Source organism: Myotis daubentonii, chromosome 1 (genome assembly GCF_963259705.1).
Source record: "Myotis daubentonii chromosome 1, mMyoDau2.1, whole genome shotgun sequence".
Taxonomy (NCBI): domain Eukaryota; kingdom Metazoa; phylum Chordata; class Mammalia; order Chiroptera; family Vespertilionidae; genus Myotis; species Myotis daubentonii.
In genome coordinates, this window is record NC_081840.1 from 144,994,797 (window position 1) to 145,004,574 (window position 9,778).

The following is a 9,778-nucleotide window of genomic DNA, read 5'->3' on the forward strand; positions in this document are numbered from 1 at the left end:
ATCGCCATCCCCTCCCTCTGCCTGCTGGCACACACCTTGGCTGGCCTGGTGCAGTCTGCTCACCAGCCCCGCCCCCTGCCGACCAGTCCTTCCACCGTTTGGACAATTTTAATATTACGCTTTTATGATATAGGATTGTTTTGAGGCACCACAAATTGTGTCCATATTGATGATGGACTTAATTGATAAATGTCGTGTGTGTTCTTACTGTTCCACTGGCTAGCACTTCCCCTCTTTCCCACTCCTTCAGCCTCTCTATTCCCTGAGGCACAATGATATTGAAATCAGGCTTCTACGTGTTTAGGTGATAGAAACAGTCCCGTGTCTCTCACTTTAAATCAAAAGACCCTGCACCAAGAAAAAGATTGCAGCTCACTAAAGGCTCACATAATGGCTAGCATTTTTAGCAATAAAGTATTTTTAAATTAAGGTATGTAAATTGTTTTTAGACATAATGCTACTCACATTTAATCACTATAGTATAGTATAAACATAACTTTTATATGCACTGGGAAACCCAAAAAACAAATTGTGTGACTTGCCTTATTGCAATATTCACTTTATTGTAGTGGTCTGGAATCAAAACCATAATACCTATTAGGTATGCCTGTATTGATACATCAATACATCATATATATATATATATATATATATATATATATATATATATATATATATATATATATATAGAGAGAGAGAGAGAGAGAGAGAGAGAGAGAGAGAGAGATCCTGTACCTTTACTATCAGGCCATCTCCATTTTATTTTCTATAGATTATTTTATTCCCTTTCCTTCTTATCATACCTACCACCAAGCAGGTACAGGTGATTTGTGCCTTTTTCCTAAACTGTGCCAATACTTTCTTGCTGGGACTACCCTGTGCTAACCTAAATCCTCACCAGCTCCAACCAATTCTCCACAAGGCAGCCAGAGGTCTTTCAAAATCTAAGCAAAAGTTCAATTAAGTCATCTACTTGATTCATACCTTTCAATGGCTTCCTATTGTTCCTAAAATAAAGATGAATTTTTGGTATGGGCTACAGAACCCAGTATGCTGGGCTTCATACTGACCTTCCCAGCTTGGTCTCCCCCACATGTGATGTTGGTCTCCAATTCATTGTGCACTCGCTCTCTCCTGTCCACTGCTCACCCATTTGCTTACTCAACTTGCAGACCTCAGGTAGGCATCTTCCTTGAGGAAGCTTTCCCTAAAACCCCAATTATTTCAAATCTCTTCATATGAGCTTTCCCAGTATCTCACCCTCAGAGCACTTCTTGCAGTTGAAACTATACATATTGTTTTGTTTTGATTGTTATTATTTTATGAGAGAGAGGAAGTAGAGGGAGAGAGTGAGAGAAACATCAATGTGAAGGCCAAACATCAATCAGCTGCCTCCTACACATCCCCTACTGGGGATTGAGCCCACAACCTAGGCATGTGCCCTGACCCAGAATCAAATCTGCAAACTTTTGGTACATGGGATGACACTCAACCCACTGAGCAACACTGGCCAGGGGCTCACACAAGTTTGGTGATAAACTAATGCTGTCTTTCCTTCAAGACTGCAAGCTCCAAGAGGGCAGGTGTAAAATTTGGCTTTGTTTGTCATTCCATCATCAGGAATTAGCACAAAATCTGGAACTTAGAAAATGCTCATGGAATATTTTTTGAGTGAATTAATTTTAATGAATTCAGGTTACTTCTACCCATCCACCACCAAACCTGTGAAATCTTACTGTAAAGTTTTTTGACAGTTGAGAATAACTAGGCTCCACTCTAAAATGTACAGAAATCTTGCTCTCATATTCCAAATCTCCCCAAATATAAAGATTATATTTTAAGTTTTGGTTGAAGTTTGCCATCTTACTTTTTTTTCGGGGGTGGGGGGGAGGGAATGCTTAACGCAAAAATGACTGAATGTTTGGTGTTACTTTTTTTTAAATCAAATTTAGGGGAGGAACAAGTATGTATTCAATATCTATTTTCTGTGTTTGTTCTGTTACACAACTTCAATATTAACTGTTAAGTAGCTAAGTAATTACTAATTAAACTATTACTAATACAATAGAAAGGGTCATCTTGCCAAGCATGCTTAAATTTAAAGAAATATAATGGGTAGAATAGCTCGAGAATTTAAAGTTATTAAATATGCTACATATCTCTATATATAAAAGCCCAAGTTACCTTTATGACTGAACAACCAGAACGACCGGAATGACCAGTTGACCAGTCACTATGACACACAGTGACCACCAGGGGGCAGACGCTCAGTGCAGGAGCTGCCCCCTGGTGGGCAGTGCGCTCCTATAGCCAACCTCTCACAGCCAGCCAACCTCCACCAGTCCCTCCCCCCGGCCGGCAAACCTCCCATGGTCCCTCCCCCTACCTGGTAGGCGCCATCTGGCAGGCCCCATCTGGCCAGCAGGCCCCATGGCTGGCAGGCCCCAGCCAGCAGGCCCCATGGTTGGCAGGCCCCAGCCAGCAGCTGGCAGGCCCCGGCTGGCCCAGCCCTGATCAGGACTGGGCAAGACAGCCCTGATAGGCTCTGATCACTAGCCAGGCCTAGGGATCCCACCTATGCACAAATTTTGTCCACCAGGCCTCTAATCTGATATTAAAATGATTCTAACATTAGAAAGGATTCTGTGTCTTTATTTTTTATACTTCTTTAAACTTCAGTAAATATATAGAATAAAAAATAAAACATTATGTTACTGGGGAACATACAGCCTAGGCCCTAGAAGCAAAATGTAATTCTTCAGTTTATTTCTATCCCATTCTAACATGAAACTACACACTAGCAAGTGTGTTGCTCACACTTGTTTTTAGCACTATGAAGAACACTAAAACAATTACAAAAGAGTATTAAATTAATACAAAATACCAAAAGTGGTGTTGACTCAATGGTAGAATATTTGCTTCAAAACAGATGTTCCCTAATGTAAATCTGATCTATTCCTTGGATGGACCTTCTCATTCACTATTTTCTACTTCTGGCTTGGAGCTACTTTTTTCTTTTCTTTTTTTACCTCTCTCTAATGATGGCTTTCTTTGTTCCATCGCATGGCTCTTCTTATCCATTATCTTTCACAGAGGAAATATCTAGACAATTACTTTTAATTTTTTGTTGTTGTTGTTGTTATTTGGTCAATTCAGGAGATGCTCTTTTAAAAGATTGCATTTATTTCTCCTATATAGTGTAGAATATACAAAAATGCTAAGACTTAGCACAGACAAATGCAGAAATCTATGACTCATAGTTAATACTGTCACTCAAATCCATTAGCTCCTGATTATTACTGAAACTTTGGTAACATTTTACATGATTTTAAATGCACATCTCTGTTGCTTCTTTGATTCCTGTCTGCATCCAATCACCATACTTAGAAAAAATCATTTTATTCTTTGCCTAGAATATTTTTTATTGCTTTTTCTCCAATTTTCTTTTTAGTTCAATCATCTTAACATGATTTTCTAAAAAGGGGGAAAGTAGGCAAGAGGAATCTACATGAATTGAACACTTTCTATATAACAAACATACTCACTTTCTCTAAAAAATATATAAAATTTAAATTCTTGAACATGAAAGATACAGTAATAAAACGGAGAAGTAGAAGTATCATCTTTGACAATGACAGAAGTAAAAAATAACACTAGGAGTCCCATTGACAAAGATCTAACTTGAAACCAGTCAATTAAGATAGACTCCCATAAGATGGAGTCACTTGGTGAATGTTCTAAACAGCTCTGTTCATAATTGTGGAAACCACACCTTTCTTCTCCACACAAAGAGCATTTTGTATGTGGTAGGAGATGGGTGAAGTGGGGCTGGGAGGGGTAGGGGAGAGGTTATGGGGACTCGAACAATTTCATAAACAATTTAAAAGGAATTCATGGCAACACAGTGGAGTGTCTGTTACTTTAACATATATTACATATTGTTTCAAATGTTGCACTTTTTCCAAGCTTTTATTACAAGGATTCTTTCACTTCCTCTTTATTTTTATTAAAGCTGATCTTATCACATTAAGAACCATTAATCTACAAATGAAATCAAATTGCTTTTTTAAACAGAAAACAGATCCTATATAATAAAAGCCTAATATGCTAAGTGCCCAGTCGTCTGGTCATCTGTTCAATCAATCAAAGCATAATATGCTAATGATATGCTAAGGCTGCTAAACTGCTCGCTATGATATGCACTGACCACCAGGGGGCAGGTGCTCTGACTGGTAGATTAGCTTGCTGCTGGGGTCTGGCTGATTGGGACTGAGCGAGATGGGCCAGATGTGCTCTGGAGCCCTCCAGCTCTTCCTCCCCGGCTGGCTAACCTCCTGCAACCCTCCCCTGCCCCAATCGTGAACCGGTGGGGTCCCTCAGGCTGGCCTGCAACCTCTTGCAATTTGGGACCCCGCGGGGGTTGTCAGAGAGCTGGTTTTGGCCTGATCCCACTGGCCAGGCCAAGGAACCCCACTGATGCATGAATTCACGCACCGGGCCTCTTGTATAAGAATAAGATGGTATTATTTTGCTGTTGTTATTACTATTAGCTAACCAGAAACATATTATATATTATTAGAATTATATATTAGGAAATAAAGGTTTTGGGGTCAAAAGGTATAAACTTCCAGTTACAAAATAAGTCATGAGAATGTAATGGACAGCCTATGACTATAGTTAATACTGTATTATACATCTGAAAGTTGCTAAGAGAGTAGATCTTGAAAGTTCTCATCACAAGAAAAAAATCTGTACCCACAGATTTGAGTTTGTGTGGTAATAGATGTTAACTAGGCTCACTGTGGTCATTTCACAATAAATGCAAATATTGAATCATTGCAATGCACACTTGAAACTGATGCAATGTTATATGTCTTTTATATCTCAATACAAAAGATTATTTAAAAAGAAAGTAAATGTTTATCTTTTTAGCATAATTATTTGTATTCTATCTTTATAAAAATATATCCTTTCACAGCTTCCCACACAGATTCAAATTCACTTTCTGTAGAAAATACTCCCATGAAGAATTATATCTTCATCTGGGCATGCTCTCCTGTTGGTTGTAGTAATCTGAGCTGTAGTTATTTACAGTCTTTTGTGTATTTTTTGGCAAATATTATGTAATGTGTGTGTCTTGAACCCTCAAGTAGTATGTAAACTTGAAGGACAACAATAAATTTAAATGTTCAAAGAAAAATCTATATATTACAATGTCTAGATTTAGCTGAGTGGCTGGCATTCACTATCTCTGTAAGTATTATTATTATTATTATTATTATTATTATTATATTAAATGCCTCAAAATTAGACACCTATTTTCTTAAATTCTTCTGTATTCATACATTCATACTTATCTACTCTGGCATTTAATATATAATGGGATATATATAATTTTGAATGAGAAGGACTAAAGATTATTTATTGTCATTATTACCAATATTATTATTGGCAGTAATTCTTGTGAACATAGAATTAGTGCTAAAATAATCATCTGATTGCAAACAAGTCATCTGACTTTCTTCTGTTTTACTATCTTTATCTGGAAAAAAATTTCTTATAAAAGTGTTTCCTGTATTTTGAGGGTTATTAAGAGTATTCACTTTGAGTTACTTCTAAGATAAAAATTGAATAAGTACTGAAGACATGAGATGGTAAATTCTGGGTAAAGAGTTGCTAGAGTCTGGTTTTGGTTTTGAGTTCTCAAAATTGGATGCCACAGACAGACAGTTGTTAGGACTGATCATTCAGATATTTAATGCATTTTCACTGAACACATTTCATGTGACAGGCATTGCGGGGGATCCTGGGGAAACGGTAGAGAACAAGACAGAAAGTGGCCCCTCTGTCAGAGCTTGTGGTACAGTGTCCGTGCAGAGGGTGGGCCGTGGTGAGAGGAACAGGAAGTAGGGTGTATCTCTAAGTTTTAAGGATCAATGCTCAGCTCCAAAAAACGGCAAAGCCATCTTGACTTGATGCAGACAGTACCGTCAGGAGCAGATGAGAACGGCTGTGTCGTTAGGCGGTATTGACACATTGGATCCACTTGCCTATTTTCCATTTAATAGACTTGGTAATAAATAGAAAAAACTCACTGAAATTTCAGTACTCATTTGGGTGTGGAGGAAGCTTCCTGGAATGAGAGAGCAGGATGGAGACGCTGAGAGAGCAGGCTTCTCACAAACACTTCCTGCTCAAACTTGTTTCAGACAGACTGAACATTTTACAAGAACAGGTTTCTTATTATACTCCTCTCAGCCTTTTGGACTAAAATCAGCTGGCTGAGAAGCATTAGAAAAGTATCAAGCCTTTTCAAACCTAAAGTAACAAGGAGAGTTTTATTGAAAACTTTTTTTTTATTCTACTCATATATCTGTAAGTTGCTTGCTACATAAAAAGTTTATGCATATTTCAGATGCTTTCTTATTTTACAGTCTCCAAAAAATATGGATAAGTCAAACCAAATGTCAAATTCTAACACCTGTTACAAATAAACAGGCTTAAAGCAAACTTCCCTGGTCATGCTTATGGGAAGATTTAACCCACTGCTGAGAATTAATGAAACATTTTAGAGAGCTGTGTATTTTAGAGAAAAATCGCCCACACTTTCCTGGGGAGTTAAATAATTTCCAGGCATAGGCAATGAAGTCAAATCCTTGCTGTATTTGCCCTCAGTACTTCCAAAGACTTGTTTGGGAAAAATTTCAAAGAAAGAAAAAATGAGTTTACCTGTTCAAAATCAAGAAAATATGACGACATCCTGGTTCAAGATTATTTTCATGATCCTCAGACTTCAGAAGTAGGCTAAATTTCTTAAAGAGAATCCATAACTAGAAGTTCCCAAGAAACATCTAGAAATCACTGACAATTGGAGTGCATTTTTATCATTCTTAGAACATGTCAGCAAAGCATCTAGGCCAGCGGTTCTCAACCTGTGGGTCGCGACCCCTTTGGGGATTGAACGACCCTTTCACAGGGGTCGCCTAAGACCATCGGAAAACACATACATAATTACATATTGTTTTTGTGATTAATCACTATACTTTAATTATGTTCAATTTGTAACAATGAAAATACATCCTGCATATCAGATATTTACATTATGATTCATAACAGTAGCAAAATTACAGTTATGAAGTAGCAACGAAAATAATTTTATGGTTGAGGGTCACCACAACATGAGGAACTGTATTAAAGGGTCACGACATTAGGAAGGTTGAGAACCACTGACCTAGGCCTTTGTACTTTGTGTTTCCTGTACCTGGAATATTTCCCTCCCCCTGACCATTCCATACATAGGTCTCATTTCCATCAAGTCTCAACCCATAAACTTGTCTTTCTGGTCCTAATTTACAGCATTCTGTCTTCCTTGGTCAGAAGCCCCATGCCTCAGCCATTTCTTCTTCACTGACATCCACACACTTTATATTCCTACACACATTCTTCATCTCTCTCAAACAATATTTTCTCTATTGTTTAGTTCCCATCCTTTCCAACCTCACCTTCTGTCTGGCTTTCCAGGCAACTGTGGGAAAATGGAGACAAAATCAAGGTGGAGGCAATAGTGAGGTGACCCATTTTCTATCATTGCATCACAACAGCTGGTTCTGATGGGATTCAAGGAATATATTCCAAATTAAATGTAAGCTTCTGCTTCTATATTAAATTAAGCCTTTGGCATTCTTAGATCTGATATGTGAGATTTTCAAATTTAGCACATAACTCATAGATACACAGAATAAGTTGATGGTTGCCAGAGGGGAAGGGGGTTGCGGAGCTGGGTGAAAAAAGGTGAAGGGATGAAGAAGTACAAATTGGTAGTTACAAAATGATCACGGGAATGTGGAATGCCCCATAGGGAATATGGTCATTAATATTGTTATAACTATGTATGGTGTCAGGTGATACTTAATTTATTGAACTGATCACTGCATGCATTATATAAATGTCTAATCCCTGTGTGGTATAAGTGAAACTAATATTGTAAATCAACCGCAATGAAAAATAAAAATATTATTTAAAATGTAGCACATACCCTAGAAGTTTATGATATGTGTTAATTTCTAGTTTTCTTGAATTTTGAACTGAAGTCTTTAGCAAGTCATTTAGCCAGTCACAATCTCTCCACAAGCTTTATTGCTTCCTACTAGTAATTTCTTATAGAATATATCTTGTTAATGTGATGCTTAAAATTTGGGATTTTAAAGTGTCAGGCTATATCTCTTAAGTATAACAAGTATCCACTGCATTTATTATGGCTCCATTTTGCACATTAAATTCCTAGAACTGGTATCAAAAGCTAAGGGCCTTTTTATAAAAATCTGTGCATGGTGGGACAACACAAATGGGTTGTGAAATAATTGACTGCAATTGCTACTCCTTGGGAGAGTGAAATTGAGATGAGAGGAGAAAGAAGAGATATGTATTCTGTGGTATGACATAAAAATGAGCCAGGTGCCCCAAACAAAAGGAAATAGAATAGAACTGAACTATTCTAAGCATTTTAAACCAAGTGATTGTTAAATCATCTTGAGGCACAAGTGTTGAGAATAAAACATTTTTCTGGCACTTTGCAAAAGAGATAGGATCAAGCCATAGGTTGCTGTAAAAATAAAGTGAGGCCCATTGCCATTAGTTAAAAAATAAAGAAGAAAAAAGAAAGAAATTATTAATGCTCATCTACAATCTGTCCCCAGATTTCATTTTCTAATATATTCTCAAAAAGAAAAAAAAGGAGGCAGGGTTCCATAGCTGATTCTAGGGCTGGTGCTGGAAATACATAAGGCAAGCCAGAGCAATTTACAGTGCTAGAAAGTAAGGAAGTATCAAAAAATAAAGGGATGGGGCACATCAAAGTGATATAGGAACCAAATGGAAAGAGCTCCCAATGGCTAAAACTGTGGGCGATTCTAAGCAGGGAACCAATAATGTATTAGATTATAACCCAAACTATAAAACAAGCATCCATGAGTTCATGCTGATACAAATGAATAAATAAGTAAATAAGAAAAGATAAAGCTCCTGTATGGAATAATTGAAATAATTTCTATAGATACCCCCCCACAAATAAGTGGACCTGAGCTCCCCATTTCTTGACGATTGGTCACACTTAGTGACTTGAGTTTGAAGGGTAAAGTATGAAAAGGTGAAAAGCAGGTAACTTCACAGTGGAAAAACCTGACAAAGACTATCTAGGGCTGGGTGGAGGTGGGCAAAGGGGGCAGAAATGGGGGACATCTGCAATAGTGTCAACAATAAAAATTTTAAATTAAAAAAAAGGAATGGATATGTGGAAGATGCTATCAAGGTCAAATTCACAGTCGTCAGTGACAAGTTAGATTTTTATTCATTCAAGAAATATTTATTGAGCACCTATTATGCTTTTGGCATGGCTCTATATGTAGCAATGTATACGACAAAGTATTTGCCTTATGATGCATCCCAGTAGGGTAAGGGGGAAATAAACAAGTAAATCTATACTAACATATTAAGTAATAATGTAATGATAAAAAATAAAGTACAATAACATATGCTGATGGTGGGGATACCTGCAACAATGGAAAGGGAGGGGAGGGTGGTAAACAGAATAATGGTCTCCCACAGACATCCAGGTTTTGAAACCCAGAACCTCTAAATATGTCATGTTACATGACAAAGGGGAGTGGAGTTTGTACATGATATTAAGGAGGCAAATAGCTGATTGCAAAATAGAGAGATTACCTTGGTTGTCTGCATGAGTCTGATGTAATCACAAGGGCCTTAAAAGTGAAAGAGGAAA